This window comes from Balaenoptera ricei, chromosome 5 (assembly GCF_028023285.1).
Source record: "Balaenoptera ricei isolate mBalRic1 chromosome 5, mBalRic1.hap2, whole genome shotgun sequence".
Taxonomy (NCBI): Eukaryota; Metazoa; Chordata; class Mammalia; order Artiodactyla; family Balaenopteridae; genus Balaenoptera; species Balaenoptera ricei.
Window position 1 is genome coordinate 88,642,924 of NC_082643.1, and position 19,036 is coordinate 88,661,959.

Genomic DNA, 19,036 nt, shown 5'->3' on the forward strand with positions numbered 1-19,036 from the left:
TCCCTGATTTCTTTCTTTACTTCCTTCAACAAAGATTTAAGGTGCATGCAACATTTGACAGGGGCCTGGGGATTTAAAATTGAACAGAGGAGTCCCTGCCCTCAAGAAACTTACAGGCAGTGAGGATAGTGCAAGTAGAAAGAGGAAGGATGAATCGCATACTTCTTGCAGCATCATCTCTTTAAATGTATCATCACAATAACCCTCTAAGATAAGTACTAATTCACTTCCACTTTACAAATTAAAATAACTAAAGTGAAGGAAGATAAAGACTTTATGTATGATTATACTGAAAATGAGTACTAGCTCTCCCTTGGGGCAGCCCTGAACGCTGGCTGCTGGTATAACTTCTAGACAAGTTGGAGAGCGAAGAAAGGTTCCTGGTTCTTTGAGCTTCAGGTCCTGTCTGAATGGGGGTTGTTTGCTGTCTGCTCTTTTCTTCTCCCCATACAAGGAGATAGCCGTGTGGTTGACAGGGTCTTGGTGCTCCGGCCAGCTGTCAGTCCTGAGCCTCTACAGAGGGAGAACCAAGTTCAGGACATTGGACCACCGGAGACCTCCTGACCCCATGTAATATCAATCAGCAAGAGCTCTCCCAGAGATCTCCATCTCAGTGCTAAGAACCAGCTCCACTAAATGACCAGCAAGCTACAGTGCTGGACAAGCCATGCCAAACAACTAGTAAGAAAGGAACACAACCCCACACATTAGCATAGAGACTGCCTCAAATCATAATAAGTTCACAGACACCCCAAAACACACCAGCAGACGCGGTTCTGACCACCACAAAGACAAGATCCAGCCTCCTCCACCAGAACACAGGCACCACTCCCGTCCACCAGGAAGCCTACACAACCCACTGAACCAACCTTACCCACTGTGGGCAGAAACCAAAAACAACAGGAACTACAAATGGGCAGCCTGTGAAAAGGAGACCCCAAACACAGTAATTTAAACAAAATGAGAAGACAGAGAAATATGCAGCAGATGAGGAAGCGAGGTAAAAACCCAGCAGACGAAAAAAATGAAGAGGAAATAGGCAGGCTACCTGAAAAACAATTCAGAGTACTGGTAGTAAAGAAGATCCAAAATCTTGGAAATAGAATGGAGACAATACAAGAAAAGTTTAACAAGGACCTAGCAGAACTAAAGAGCAAACAAACAATGATGAACAATACAATAAATGAAATTAAAAATTCTCTAGAAGGAATCAGTAGCAGAATTGAGGCAGAAGAACAGATAAGTGACCTGGGAGATAAAATAACAGAAATAATTACCACAGAGCAGAATAAAGAAAAAAGAATGAAAAGAATTGAAGACAGTCTCAGAGATATTTGGGACAACATTAACGCACCAACATTCGAATTACAGGGGTCCCAGAAGAAGAAGAGAAAAAGAAAGGGACTGAGAAAATATTTAAAGAGATTTTAATTGAAAACTTCCCTAATATGGGAAAGGAAATAGCCAATCAAGTACAGGAAGTGCAGACAGTCCCATACAGGATAAATCCAAGGAGAAACATGTCAAGACACATATTAAAAAAACTATCAAAAATTAAATTCAAAGAAAAAATATTAAAAGCAGCAAGGGAAAAGCAACAAATAACATACAAGGGAATCCCCATAAGGCTAACAGCTGATCTTTCAGCAGAAACTCTGCAAGCCAGAAGGGACTGGCAGGACATATGTAAAGTGATAAAAGGGAAACACCTACAACCAAGATTACTGTAGCCAGCAAGGATCTCACTGAGATTTGATGGAGAAATTAAAACTGTTACAAACAAGCAAAAGGTAAGAGAATTCAGCACCACCAAACCAGCTTTACAACAAATGCTAAAGGAACTTCCCTAGGCAGGAAACACAAGAGAAGGAAAAGACCTACAATAACAAACGCAAAACAATTAAGAAAATGGTAATAGGAACATAACATACATTTCGATATTTACCTTAATGTAAATTGATTAAATGCTCCAACCAAAAGATATAGACTGGCTGAATGGATGCAAAAACAAGACTCGTATAGATGCTGTCTACAAGAGACCCACTTCAGACCTAGGGACACATACAGACTGAAAGTGAGGGGATGGAAAAAGATATTCTATGCAAATGGAAATCAAAAGAAAGCTGGAGTAGTAATTCTCATATAAGACAAAATAAACTTTAAAATAAAGATTATTACAAGAGCCAAAGAATAACACATAATGATCAAGGGATCAATCCAAGAAGAAGATATAACAATTGTAAATATTTATGCACCCAACATAGGAGCACCTCAATACATACAGCAAACACTAACAGCCATAAAAGGGGAAATCAACAGTAACACAGTCATAGTAGGGGACTGCAACACCCCACTTTCACCAATGGACACATCAACCAAAATGAAAATAAATAAGGAAACACAAGCTTTAAATGACACATTAAACAAGATGGACCTAATTGATATTTACAGGATATAACATTCAAAAGCAACAGAATACACTTTCTTCTCAAGTGCTCATGGAACATTCTCCAGGATAGATCATATCTTGGATCACAAATCAAGCCTTGGTAAATTTAGAAAATTTGAAGTCATATTAAGTATCTTTTCTGACCAAAATGCTATGAGACTAGATATCAATTACAGGAAAAAAACCCATGAAAAATACAAACACATGGAGGCTAAACAATATGTTACTAAAAACCAAGAGCTCACTGTAGAAGTCAAAGAGGATATCAGAAAATACCTAGAAACAAATGACAATGAAAAAATGACAACCCAAAACCTATGGGATGCAGCAAAAGCAGTTCTAAGAGGGAAGGTTTATAGCAATACAATCCTACCTCAAGAAACAAGAAACACCTCAAATAAACAACCTAACCTTACACCTGAAGCAATTAGAGAAAGAAGAACAAAAAACCCGCAAAGTTAGCAGAAGGAAAGAAATCATAAAGATCAGATCAGAAATAAATGAAAAAGAAATGAAGGAAACAATAGCAAAGATCAATAAAACTAAAAGCTGGTTCTTAGAGAAGATAAACAAAATTGAAAAACGATTAGCCAGCCTCATCAAGAAAAAAATGGAGGAAATTCAAATCAATAGAATTAGAAATGAAAAAGGAGAAGTAACAACTGACACTATAGCAATACAAAGAATCATGAGAGATTACTACAAGCAACTGTATGCCAATAAAATGGACAACCTGGAAGAAATGACAAATTCTTAGAAAAGTACAACTTTCTGAGACTGAACCAGGAAGAAATAGAAAATATAAACAGACCAATCACAAGCACTAAAATTGAGACTGTGATAAAAAATCTTCCAACAAACAAAAGTCCAGGAACAGATGGCTTCACAGGCGAATTCTATCAAGCATTTAGAGAAGAGCTAATAACACCTATCCTTCTCAAACTCTTCCAAAATATAGCAGAGGGAGGAACACTCCCCAACTCATTCTACGAGGCTACCATCACCCTGATACCAAAACCAGACAAAGATGTCACAAAGAAAGAAAACTACAGACCAATATCACTGATGAACATAGATGTAAAAATCCTCAACAAAATACTGGCAAACAGAATCCAACAGCAAATTAAAAGGATCATGCACCATGATCAAGTGGGGTTTATCCCAGGAATGCAAGGATTCTTCATATATGCAAATCAATCATGACACACCATATTAACAAATTGAAGGATAAAAACCATATGATCATATCCAGATCAAGAGCTGGATATGACCCTCCAGAAAGTAGGCATAGAGGGAACTTACCTCAACATAATAAAGGCCACATATGACAACCCCACAGCCCACATCGTTCTCAATGGTGAAAAACTGAAACCATTTCTACTAAGATCAGGAAGAAGACAAGGTTGCCCACTCTCACAACTATTATTCAACATAGTTTTGGAAGTTTTAGCCACAGCAATCAGAGAAGAAAAAGAAATAAAAGGAATCCAAATCAGAAAAGAAGTAAAACTGTCACTGTTCGCAGATGACATGATATTTACATAGAGGATCCTAAAGATGCTACCAGAAAACTACTAGAGCTAATCAATGAATTTGGTAAAGTAGCAGGATACAAAATTAATGCACAGAAATCTCTTGCATTCTTATACACTAATGATGAAAAATCTGAAAGAGAAATTAAGGAAACACTCCCATTTACCACTGCAACAAATAGAATAAAATATCTAGGAATAAACCTACCTAAGGAGACAAAAGACCTGTATGCAGAAAACTATGACACTGATGAAAGAAGTTAAAGATGATACCAACAGATGGAGAGATATACCATGTTTTTGGAGTGGAAGAATCAACACTGTGAAAATGACTATACTACCCAAAGCAATCTACAGATTCAATGCAATCCCTATCAAACTACCAATGGCATTTTTCACAGAACTGGAACAAAAAAATTCACAATTTGCGTGGAAACATGAAAGACCCCGAAGAGTCAAAGCAATCTTGAGAACGAAAAATGAAGCTGAGGAAACAGGCTCCCTGATTTCATACTATACTACAAATCTACAGTAAGCAAGACAGTATGGTACTGGCACAACATCAGAAATATAGATTAATGGAACAGGATAGAAAGCCCAGAGATAAACCCACACACACATGGTCACCTTATCTTTGATAAAGAAGGCAAGAGTATACAATGGAGAAAAGACAGCCTCTTCAATTAGCGGTGCTGGGAAAACTGGACAGCTACATGTAAAAGAATGGAATTTGAACAATCCCTAACACCATAAACAAAAATAAACTCAAAATGGATTAAAGACCTAAATGTATGGTCAGACACTATAAAACTCTTAGAGGAAAACATAGAAAGAACACTATGACATAAATCACATCAAGATCCTTTTTGACCCACCTCCTAGAGAAATGGAAATAAAAACAGAAATAAACAAATGGGGCCTAATGAAACCTAAAAGCTTTTGCACAGCAAAGGAAACCATAAACAGGATGAAAAGACAACCCTCAGAATGGGAGAAAATATTTGCAAATGAAGCAACTGACAAAGGATGAATCTCCAAAATATACAAGCAGCTCATGCAGCTCAATATTAAAAAAACAAACAACCCAAGCCAAAAATGGGCAGAAGACCAAAATAGACATTTCTCTGAAGAAGATATACAGATTGCCAACAAACACATGAAAGGATGCTCAACATCACTAATCATTAGAGAAATGCGAATCAAAACAACAATGAGGTAACACCTCACACCGGTCAGAATGGCCATCATCAAAAAATTTACAAACAATAAATGCTGGAGAGGGTGTGGGGAAAAGAGAACCCTCCTCCACTGTTGGTGGGAATGTAAATTGATCAAGCCACTATGGAGAAGAGTATGGAGGTTCCTTAAAAAACTAAATATAGAACTACCATATGATCCAGCAATCCCACTACTGGACATATACCCTGAGAAAACCATAATTCAAAAAGAGAGATGTACCAATGTTCATTGCAGCAGTATTTACAATAGCCAGGACATGGAAGCAACCTAAGTGTCCACTGACAGATGAATGGATAAAGAAGATGTGGCACATATATACAATGGAATATTACTCAGCCATAAAGGAAACGAAATTGAGTTATTTGCAGTCAGGTGGATGAACTGAGAGACTGTCATACAGAGTGAAGTAAGTCCGAAAGAGAAAAACAAATACCGTTTGCTAACACATATATATGGAATCTAAAAAAAAAAAATGGTTCTAAAGAACCTGGGGGCAGGACAGGTATAAAGACACAGATGTAGAGAATGGACTTAAGCACACAGGGAAGGGGAAGTGTAAGCTGGGACAAAGTGGGAGAGTGGCATCGACATATATACACTACCAAATGTAAAATAGATAGCTAGTTGGAAGCAGCTACATAGCACAGTGAGATCAGCTTGGTGCTCTGTGACCACCTAGAGGGGTGAGATAGGGAGTGTGAGAGGGAGACCCAAGAGGGAGGGGATATGGGATATAAGTATACGTATAGCTGATTCACTTTGTTATACAGCAAAACTAACACAATAATGTAAAGCAATTATACTCCAATAAAGATGTTTAAAAAAATGAGTACTGAAACAAGGATTAAGCACAGGCAATCTATAGATATTATTACACTAAGCACACCTCCAAATTTAAAGTCATGTATGACCTTTTCATTTCTACTGAATTACGTCTCATTTCTATCATGGCTCTCCCATACCCAATAGCGTAGGGACCCCTGATAATTTGTCCCCCAAATGTAATACCATCAGAATTGCAAGTTTTGAAAGAGTGCTGATATATCAGTTCCACAAGGTCAAGGTTTAAGTCACAGTTCTGTCTTTACTATTTTTGAAGATTTATCATTTCTCTTTCCTTTATGGACCTCAGTTTTCTCATTCTGAGAAAAAGAAATTTATTTTTTTTTTTAAGTACTTGTTTTTGCTTTTTGCTACGTTTTCATCTTTGAACTTCCTTGATATGCAAGTGGGTAAAATAGTTACATATTTATGAAAATTTGGACTGGTATGCTATAACGTTGGAAATGCACATTGTAAAATGTTTTACTATTTAGCTTATCTCTTTCTCTGAGACATGGAGATAAAGGTATGGAGGAAAAAGTTAAATGGTGGGGAAAGTTGCAGAAGCTAAATATGAGAAGCAAACCACAAAATTAAGAGGGTATCTAAGATGATATTGAAGTAATAGCCATAGAAATTCAAGAAAAAAGTATATGACAGGCATGGACCACTGATTTTGGAACAGCTTTGGAAATATAAAACCAAGAAAATATGCCCTGGATAACAGTATGATTAGGTGGTTTTAAATACATTCATGGATTATATTTCAAGATTTTTGGTTAATGTCTGTGTCACTTAACTTCTGTGTGTGTGTGTGTGTGTGTGTGTGTGTGTGTGTGTGTGTGATGAAGCAAACCAAAATAAAACAAAAAGGGTTAAAACTACAAACATATATGTAACTTATCCTTCTATGGGTTGATAAATTGAACTTCGCTTAGGTGGAATGTTCTACTGACCTGGGTCAGGCTCAGCTAAGTTCAGTTTCACTCACTCAAGCATCAGTTTAGTCTGCAGCCAGTTTGGCTGGAGGATGGATCATTTATGCTCAACAGAATCAGTTCTTCATCCTTTACTGGGCTATCTTGGACCTATTTACATGCTATCAGTGGCAGGGGTTGAGGAGTTCAGTTCCTGCCAAAAGTCTATATGTGATTTTTCAGGTCCGATCATAGGCAATTATAAAGACATTTCCTGATGGGCATCTCCTGAGGGAGAAGTTGCCCTCCCTGTGCCAGACTTGGTGCACAGTTAGTGCATTGCAGCCTCTGAAGGGAGTTGCCCTTGAGGGCACAGGCCCCGCCATGCTCTTGAACTTATCTGCATTTCTAGCTCTGGTGCCTGCTTTCAGAGGCCTCTTTATCTAAGGCCATCAGCAGAGAACTCTGGCAAGACCTCTATTTAGAGGGAGACAGGAAAGGTCCACTTTGAAGATACATTTTTTCCACTTTGACTCAGTACTTAACACTTTTGTCTTTCCCTCCCCTGCCCACTTCCTTCAGCTCCAGGACCATAAAAATGCAAGAACCTTTTGTTTGGGGCTCCAGCAGTGAGATGATCCCTAACATCTGTGTTGGTCCACCTGGCCTTCGACCTTCAGGGAAACGGGGAGAGTCCAAGCTTTCTCCAGTTTAGCCTCTTCCTTATATTATTTCAGGACGTGATTAAAGCCTTGACCATCCTCTCATTTTGGCTTATTGTCTTAATTGGTTAGTAGCACACTTGGCAGCTCAACTCAGTTCTCTGCAGCTCAGCTGAGCTCTAGACGGCAATTCAAAGAGCAAGAATGAAAACACATAAAGCTGAGACCCAGGTTTCCAACTCACATAATGTTGCCTTCACTGTCTCGGCAAGTCAGCCATCCTAGACTAAAGAAGGGGAAAAAGAGACCCACATAATGGAGAAACTGTAATGAATTGTGGACATTTTTACACTTCCTACAATGTCACTCTGGGGATGTAGTTTTACGGCACAATTCAGGGGTCTATCACCTGTTCTTTCCTCTTTGGTATTTCTTGATGGTCAGTTGTGCCATGCTTGAAGTATTATTCACCTGTTAAAGTATATTAGTAACCAAAGGTGTGACTGCAGTGTAGAATTTAAATACTGGGGCCTGAAGAGTAAAGTCACAGAATCTCCAGACGGAAAGGAGAAGTAAAAGTGAGGGCTCAAATTGGCTATAAAACTGGGAATGTTTATTTCAAGAGGAAAAATTTAGTTTTAAGATAATAGTTGTAGAAGAAGGAATAACCTTATTCTATATTATCCCAAGGGGAAGAATTATATAAAAAGCTGAAAGCTAAGATATCAAGATTTAAATGTGTAATATGGAAGATATTTGTAACAATTACAACCTTCTGAAAATAAAACAGACTGACTTGTAAAAATTAAAGGAGATGTAGAGTGACTGGAGTATCAGAGACGTTAAAATGAGAAAACTTTTTGTATCTTTTATAGTCACAAAATTCTTTGGTTTTATGTCCTGTCCTTTCATTTTTTAAATCTAGTTTTTCACTGAGCTTTTCTTACTCCATCAAAACAAATTAAAATATATAAGTGAATTGTTGTTTATAGTAGGAATGAATAGAAAACTAAACTGTGTTTCACATATATGTTACTGATTTAGAGATGCACTCACCAGCCTAAGTGTGTGTGTGTGCATATACCTGGGTATTAAAGTATGACACCTTGGAAGGAACTGGAATGTGGAATACTCACCCTCATAATGTGTTGTCTGCATTCCTTTATAAAAAGGTTATGATTTTGCTATTTATATCAAGCAATACCTTTATCAAGTTAGATTTATTTAGTTTAGCACTTGATTTCAAGATAAGGTGCAGTATTTTTGTGCAGTTTTAAGAATCCTTTCAATTTCCCAGGAGAATATATTTACTAACTAAAAATTATGTTAGCATTAACTCAACCGAAATTAGCCTTTTGAGTTTTGGCACTTACTATTTGTGTAAATGTGAGCATACTACACTTTAGTTTCTTCACTAGTAAAGCAAGGATAATAAGATTAACACCATTTTAAGTTTTTTGTGTTTTCAATTTGACAAAGTATGCAAAAAAGCATTTTGCGTGATGCCTTACAAAAAATAAATGATGAATAAATGTTACTTATTTATCACTACTGTCATCGTGGTCATCATCACAATTATCATCATTACTGTAATTAGAAAACTATATGATATAATAATGCAAAGTACAGACTTTGGAATCTACCACTCTGGGTTCAAGTCTTAGTTCAGTCACTGAATAGCTGGTGACTCTAGATTTAATTAAGTCATCTGTATTTCAGTTTCCTCATCTATAACATGGGAATCATATTACCAAATTATTATAGTTGTTTGAGTATTCAGTTAAGATGATGGATGTAAAATTCTTAGAACAATGCCAGAATCATAGCAAATACTCCCAAAATGTAAGCTACTATTATTAGATTTATTATGATGGAATTTGGTTTTTATCACCATTACATCAGAGGAGGTAACTTCTTGAAGCAACTGTAATAGACTGCAGTCATGAGTTTTTTGGTCATTTTTCTTCATGAAAAGCATCTAAATATTCCTATAATTTACAGATTTATTTACTGATTCACACACTATGTACCAAATAATACAACATATGGGTGACTTGTAAATAAATGAACCAAAAATTGTAATAGTACAATTATATACTTGTGTTGAGTAGAGCTATTTAATCAGTAATTTTCTGTTAAATATTAGACACTTGAGCTTCATTCTTTTTTCAATATTTATTTGCCAAAAATGTGTGTGAGAACCGAGGTTATGGCAGGAACTATAATTTCCTAATCTATTTTCTCATTGAGCTTACATTCTAACAAAATAGTAAAACATTAAAACCATTTAAAAATATATTTTGGTGTTTAGTTTTAATTTGCCTGGAGATGTTGATGTAGTAAGTAAAGAAAAACCCAAAGATCCAATTTAGACTCAAACTAAAAAAGACATCTAGAATATCTTCACACTTTCTCATCTTAATTTTCTCCTTGAGTCAATCACTTATGAAGTTTTCCCACAATACAGCTTCCAATTCTGTCTTTACAACATTCATCTTTTATTGAGTTCCTTCTCCATTCTTCAAAAAAGAATCTTATTGTAATTGTTTACATGCCTCTCTCTCTCTCTAGATCATATTTTCAGTGAGGGCAGCAGCCCATGGAATTAGTTTCATGGAATTATCAATTGCAGCATGGACTTTAAGAAAGTAAACGGTTTCAGTAAATGGAATTATAGAGATACCATGATTCATCCATGACTTAGGGCCCAAAATACAATGATAATTTCGCCTATTGAAAGAGTAACTTCTATGTTAGAAAGAAAACTTGAGTTATGTTCACAAAATAAAGTCACATTCTCTGCTGTTAAAAAAGTGTCACTGGTTATTCAGTGAGCCAACTGGCTCACGATTTGCATGTAATCTGATTATATGAAATACAATCTTCACTTTTTTTCATAAATAGTGTTGCTGTGTTGGCCTGTTTTACTTTCCCTAGTTCTAGAAACAGACATTTGATATGGAGAGACTGCATATTGATCTTTGAAGATCCAGTATATGTTATTTCAAATGCTTTTAGAATAGAAAAAAGGAAAAGAAAAAAAATATTCCCTTAGGTAACAATTTTTTTTCAAACACTAGTGTGGAAATAGCCTGACACACACACATTATTAAAAGGGTTTATTGATTTTTCTTAGAGAAGCAACCTAACAATTTCATTCACAACATTTTAAAGCATAGGAGTTTATTTCACTTGCATCATGATGACTGTGAGAGTTTTATAGACTTCCCAAAGGCTGTGACATAAAACTTGAAATCAAAGCAATCACCTTGAGATTTTCTAAACATTATCCATCACTTCCACTGCTCATTATACACTCTATTATGACTCTTCTCTTGACTTCATTTTTCAACCACCTTAAGAATGATTTAAGGATAAGTCTTATATTAATAATAGTAAAATAAACTAAAATACCCTCTTTTAATCAGTAGAGTGTGTCTAGTTCTATGGATGTATTAATTTTGATGTTTCTAATGGTAATTCTTTTTCAGAATGCACAGCAAAACCATACATGTAATGTCAACAGTTTATCACATATTTCTACCTAATGATTAGAGTTTTGAATCATAAAGAAAATGAAATAACTTTTTAAATTAATAGGCTGAACTAAGGGATTACATACTTCACTCAACACATATAAAATGGGCATAATTACTTTCTTAATAAGATGACAAAATACACACCATATCAAATACTCTGAACGGAATAAATTGAACCACTCCTAAATTTGTAAATGTTTCTATTTCATTTTCCTTTAGAATTTATTTATTTATTTATTTTTTGCTTAATGCTAATCCTAGTATATTCAAATTGGAATAATCATAAAACAAACCCGTGTAATCCTCATTTGGTTCTGGAATCTTCTTTGCAATATTTCTGCCAACTGAATGATAAACTACTTACCAAATACAGTATTTTCTTACTTATCTGAATTAAAATGTATTTTGTAGAGCCAAAGTCTGAGTCTCGGTAACTTTATCCAGTAGCCAAGTTCATTTGCCCATGTTTTTATATATTTATTCATTTAAAATATAATTATTGATTACCAAGATTTAAACTGGTGAGCAAGACAGACTGGGTTCACATTCCCCTGAAGATTTAAGTCTAGTGAGAGAGTACTGATCAAATAATTCACAAAAGAATGAGAAATTACTAGTGTGATAAATGTTATAAAGAAATGGTTTAGATGCCAGGGGAAGCTTTACATGTTGAAGAGAAGTTAATGGAGTAAATGACGAAAGGAGAAGTCAGTGTGAAGAGCCAACATTTATAAAGTTCCTTCTGGAATGCGAGACAGCAGAGCATAGATTTGAGAGATGCATATGAGGTAAAATATGCATGTGGAGGGGTCATGAGGAGTCAAAGATAATTTCAAATTTGTGTATGGTGGAACAGAATGGATAATGGTGGTAGCATAAAATAAATACAATAAATACAAAAATTGTAAAGAAAATTTATAAAGAATAAAATAAGAAATCAATGAAACTTGAAATTTAAGCAGCACAGAAAGAATTAATCAACTCAAAAGTTGATTTTTTGGGGCAAGACTTAAAAACAATAGACAGGAGGAGATTAACCAAGATGGCGGAGTAGAAGGACGTGCTCTCACTCCCTCTTGTGAGAGCACCAGAATCACAACTGGCTGCTGGACAATCATCGACAGGAAGACACTGGACTTCACCAAGGAGGATACCCCACGTCCAAGGACAGAGGAGAAGCCACAGTGAGACGGTAGGAGGGGTGCAATCAGAGTAAAATCAAATCCCATAACTGCTGGGTGGGTGACTCACAGACTGGCAAACACTTATATCACAGAAGTCCACCCACTGGAGTGAACGTTCTGAGCCCCACGTCAGGCTTCCCAACCTGGGGGTCCGGCAACGGGAGGAGGAATTCATAGAGAATCAGACTTTGAAGCCTAGTGGGAATTGATTTCAGGACTTTGACAGGACTGGGGGAAACATAGACCCCGCTCTTGGAGGGCACACACAAAATAGTGTGTGCATCGGGACCCAGGGAAGGAGCAGTGACCCTGGGGGAGACTGAACCAGACCTACCTGCTGGTGTTGGGGGGTCTCCTGCAGAGGCGGGGGCTGGCTCTGTTTCACCATGGGGACAAGGACACTGGCAGCGGAGGTTCTGGGAAGTACTCCTTGGCGTGAGCCCTCCCAGAGTCTGCCATTAGCCCCACCAAAGAGCCTGGGTAGGCTCCAGTGTTGGGTTGCCTCGGGCAATACAACCAACAGGGAGGGAACCCAGCCCCACCCATCAACAGTCAAGTGGATTAAAGTTTTACGGAGCTCTGACCGCCACAGCAACAGTCAGCTCTACCCACCTCCAGAGCCTCCCATCAAGCCTCTTAGATAGCCTCAACCACCAGAGGGCAGACAGCAGAAGCAAGAAAAACTACAATCCTGCAGCCTGTGGAACAAAAACCACAGTTACAGAAAGATAGACAAGATGAAAAGGCAGAGGGCTATATACCAGATGAAGGAACAAGAAAAAACCCCAGAAAAACAACTAAATGAAGTGGAGATAGGCAACCTTCCAGACAAAGAATTCAGAATAATGATAGTGAAGATGATCTAGGACCTCGGAATAAGAATGGAGGCAAAGATTGAGAAGATGCAAGAAATGATTAACAAAGACCTAGAAGAATTAAAGAACAAACAGACAGAGATGACCAATACAATAACTGAAATGAAAACTACACTAGAAGGAATCAATAGTAGAATAACTGAGGCAGAAGAACGGATAAGTGACCTGGAAGACAGAATGGTGGAATTCACTGCTGCGGAACAGACTAAAGAAAAAAGAATGAAAAGAAATGAAGACAGCCTAAGAGACCTCTGGGACAACATTAAATGCCACAACATTCACATTATAAGGGTCCCAGAAGGAGAAGAGAGAGAGAAAGGACCAGAGGAAATATTTGAAGAGATTATAGTCGAAAACTTCCCTAACATGGGAAAGGAAATAGGCACCCAAGTCCAGGAAGCGCATAGAGTCCCATACAGGATAAACCCAAGGAGAAACACGCCGAGACACATAGTAATCAAAGTGGCAAAAATTAAAGACAAAGAAAAATTATTGAAAGCAGCAAGGGAAAAACGACAAATAACATATAAGGGAACTCCCATAAGATTAACAGCTGATTTCTCAGCAGAAACTCTACAAGCCAGAAGGGAGTGGCAAGATATACTTAAAGTGATGAAAGGGAAGAACCTACAACCAAGATTACTCTACCCAACAAGGATCTCATTTAGATTTGATGGAGAAATCAAAAGCTTTACAGATAAGCAAAAGCTAAGAGAATTCAGCACCACCAAACCAGCTCTACAACAAATGCTAAAGGAACTTCTCTAAGTGGGAAACACAAGAGAAGAAAAGGACCTACAAAAACAAACCCAAAACAATTAAGAAAATGGTCATAGGAACATACATATGGATAATTACCTTAAATGTGAATGCATTAAATGCTCCAACCAAAAGACACAGGCTTGCTGAATGGATAGAAAAACAAGACCCATATATATGCTGTCTACAAGAGACCCACTTTAGACCTAGGGACACATACAGACTGAAAGTGAGGGCATGGAAAAAGATATTCCATGCAAATGGAAATCAAAAGAAAGCTGGAGTAGCTGTACTTATATCAGACAAAATAGACTTTAAAATAAAGAATGTTACAAGAGACAAGGAAGGACACTACATAATGATCAAGGGATCAATCCAAGAAGAAGATATAACAATTATAAATATATATGCACTCAACATAGGAGCACCTCAATACATAAGGCAACTGCTAACAGCTATAAAAGAGGAAATTGACAGTAACACAATAATAGTGGGGGACTTTAACACCCCACTTACACCAATGGACAGGTCATCCAAAATGAAAATAAATAAGGAAACAGAAACTTTAAATGACACAATAGACCAGATAGATTTAATTGATATTTATAGGACATTCCATCCAAAAACAGTGGATTACACGTTCTTCTCAAGTGCGCATGGAACATTCTCCAGGATAGATCACATCTTGGGTCACAAATCAAGCCTCAGTAAATTTAAGAAAATTGAAATCATATCAAGCATCTTTTCTGACCACAATGCTATGAGATTAGAAATGAATTACAGGGACAAAAACGTAAAAAATACAAACACATGGAGGCTAAGAAATACGTTACTAAATAACCAAGAGATCACTGAAGAAATCAAAGAGGAAATCAAAAAATACCTAGAGACAAATGACAATGAAAACACGACGACCCAAAACCTATGGGATGCAGCAAAAGCAGTTCTAAGAGGGAAGTTTATAGCTATACAAGCCCACCTAAAGAAACAAGAAAAATCTCAAGTAAACAATCTAACCTTACACCTAAAGAAACTAGAGAAAGAAGAACAAACAAAACCCAAAGTTAGCAGAAGGAAAGAAATCATAAAGATCAGAGCGGAAATAAATGAAATAGAAACAAAGAAAACAATAGCAAAGATCAATAAAACTAAAAGCTGGTTCTTTGAGAAGATAAACAAAATTGATAAGCCATTAGCCAGACTCATAAAGAAAAAGAGGGAGAGGACTCAAATCAATAAAATCAGAAATGAAAAAGGAGAAGTTACAACAGACAACAAAAAGAATAAACTACCTAGGAATAAACCTACCTAGGGAGACAAAAGACCTGTATGCAGAAAACTATAAGACACTGATGAAAGAAATTAAAGATGATACCAACAGATGGAGAGATATACCATGTTCTTGGACTGGAAGAATCAACATTGTGAAAATGACTATACTACCCAAAGCAATCTACAGATTCAGTGCAATCCCTATCAAATTACCAATGGCATTTTTTACAGAGCTAGAACAAATCATCTTATAACTTGTATGGAGACACAAAAGACTCTGAATAGCCAAAGCAGTCTTGAGAGAAAAAAAACGGAGTGGGAGGAATCAGACTCCCTGACTTCAGACTATACTACAAAGCTACAGTAATCAAGACAATATGGTACTGGCACAAAAACAGAAACATAGATCAATGGAACAAGATAGAAAGCCCAGAGATAAACCCACGCACCTATGGTCAACTAATCTATGACAAAGGAGGCAAAGATATACAATGGAGAAAAGACAGTCTCTTCAATAAGTGGTGCTGGGAAAACTGGACAGCTACATGTAAAAGAATGAAATTAGAATACTCCCTAACACCATACACAAAAATAAACTCAAAATGGGTTAGAGACCTAAATGTAAGACTGGACACTATAAAACTCTTCGAGGAAAACATAGGAAGAACACTCTTTGACATAAATTACAGCGAGATCTTTTTTGATCCACCTCCTAGACTAATGGAAATAAAAACAAAAATAAACAAATGGGACCTAATGAAACTTCAAAGCTTTTGCACAGCAAAGGAAACCATAAACAAGACCAAAAGACAACCCTCAGAATGGGAGAAAATATTTGCAAACGAATCAGCGGACAAAGGATTAATCTCCAAAATATATAAACAGCTCATTCAGCTCAATATTAAAGAAACAAACACCCCAATCCAAAAATGGGCAGAAGACCTAAATAGACATTTCTCCAAAGAAGACATACAGACGGCCATGAAGCACATGAAAAGATGCTCAACATCACTAATTATTAGAGAAATGCAAATCAAAACTACAATGAGGTATCACCTCACACCAGTTAGAATGGGCATCATCAGAAAATCTACCAACAACAAATGCTGGAGAGGGTGTGGAGAAAAGGGAACCCTCTTGCACTGTTGGTGGGAATGTAAATTGATACAGCCACTATGGAGAACAATATGGAGGTTCCTTAAAAAACTAAAAATAGAACTACCATATGACCCAGCAATCCCACTACTGGCCATATACCCAGAGAAAACCGTAATTCAAAAAGACACATGCACCCGAATGTTCATTGCAGCACTATTTACAATAGCCAGGTCATGGAAGCAACCAAAATGCCCATCAACAGATGAATGGATAAAGAAGATGTGGTACATATATACAATGGAATATTACTCAGCCATAAAAAGGAACGAAATTGGGTCATTTGTTGAGACGTGGATGGATCTAGAGACTGTCATACAGAGTGAAGTAAGTCAGAAAGAGAAAAACAAATATTGTATATTAACGCATGTATGTGGAACCTAGAAAAATGGTACAGATGAGCCGGTTTGCAGGGCAGAAGTTGAGACACAGATGTAGAGAATGGTCATATGGACACCAAGGGGGGAAAACTGCGGTGGGGTGGGGATGGTGGTGTGCTGAATTGGGCAGTTGGGATTGACATGTATACACTGATGTGTATAAAATTGATGACTAATAAGAACCTGCAGTATAAAAAAACAAACAAACAAAACAACTAATACTAAACTTTCATTGGGTTATTTGTATGGACATATGTTAATATAAATGTTTCAGACATTACATGAAATTTCTAAAAATCTTATATGTTCTGGTATAATGTTATAAGTCATAATCCTAGTTATTACTTTAAAACGTATATCTCAGAAATAACTAATTTTCTTGTCAACTGCATTATTATGAACTTTCATCAAATCTTTAACCATGGTCATTTTTAAGTCTTTTGTCATTTACAGACAGTTCTGGGTGTACTCTGATGCTTTTGTAAATATGTTCCTATAAAAGAGTTTCATCTTCAGGAAATTCATGGAAAAGACTCTGACAAGTACAGGTTTCTGGTAACTGACTGTACTGCTGAACTGAATGAATAAGTATTTTCAGAACTCTAATGAAAAACTGATGAACTCATAAAAGTGCTAACAAAAGATCAAGATGAAAAAAAAATTAATTACATGGGACTGAGTGAACTGATGAGGATGAGTATAATTTTTGTGACTTTCTGTTTGAATTAAAAAAAAAAATCCCACAAGGACTCAGAGGCAAAGAATATACAAATCAATTTTCACTGCAAAGTAAAGGAGCTGTTACAGTGGAGGATTACTGGACTGAATGTCAATATTATGACATAGTATGAGTGTGTTTCATGTTTGGTAATTGCAATCATTGTTGCTTCTGTTGTGGTCATCCATGTACAATGCTTGGTGTCAGTCTATTTATCTCTTGTAAAAATAAACTACAGTGTTTGTGTGAAAACAAAAAAACAAACAAAAAAAAACAATGGACAAACCTTTAAAAACACCAACCAGGAAAAAGAGAAAAGAATTCACAAGTCAGAAACATTATAAATAAAAAGGACATATTAACTACAGTGTAGCAGGCATTATAAGGCTAATAAAAAGTACTATCACAAATTTATGGCAATAGAGTTGATAAAATAAAAATAGTTATAAGAAAATCTAACTTGCTAACATCTAATCTGACTCAGGATGAAATTTAAAGCCTGAATAATATTGGTACACTAATTAAACTTATTGAAGTCATATTTTAACATCTTTTCTACAAAGAAAACAACAATCCCAGGCTTTAAAGCATATTTCTATCAAATTTTCAAGTCTCATATCAATTTGATGTTTTTCAGAGAAAGAATGAATGCTCTGCATCTCATTCTATGGGGCTAATATAACCTTGATGATCAATACTAGAAAAATAATGTGAGAAATGGTAATTTTAGGCTTACTTGGTCCATGAATATAGATGCATACATCCTAAACAAACTCAGCAAAATTTCCAATAACACAAATTAGAAAATAAGGTAATTGGTAAGTTAATGTCATCCTATAGTCAGCTCTCTTTGTTTGGAATAAAAGAAGGTTAGAATTGTATCTTAGTAAAGAAGAGGAAGAAAATGAAGAGAGGGGAATGGCCTGCTGGAGAAGTGGCATGAAATCCTATTTTGAGGATCGGGGTGTGAGATTAGGTCCTTCTGTTTTTAACGTTTTCCCAGGTCAATAACTCTTGATTGGGCCAATAATATTGGCTTTAATGATTTAGAATAATTGTGAAATCTGCAATATTGTCCTGAAAGTCCAGGAATGTGTCATTTTTAAATGACAGAAATTATACACACATGCACACAAAAACACAGAGACATTTATGCCTGGTCATAAAACAGCTATCACGCAGTACCTGTGAATTTGGGCTTGCATTGAAAAGATGCAGGAAAATCCTTCTGTGACTCTCTGCCAGGCCTACTGGTGTCGTTTCTTAATCTCATTGTATTAACAAGTCGAGTTTTGCAATGTGCTTTTAAAAAGCCAGCATTTACTATACTGGGATTTTCTTAGCTATGCAAGGATGTTTAAATATTATACTTTTAAATGTCATTAACTCTATTAAGAGATTAAAAGAGATAAATATGATCATCTCAGTAGATACAGAAAAAGGTTCTAATAAAATTTAATATGTATTCATAATTAAGAAAAACAAACCAAATCAAAAAGCATAAACTATTTGGGAACTAGGTCCTCTGGAACA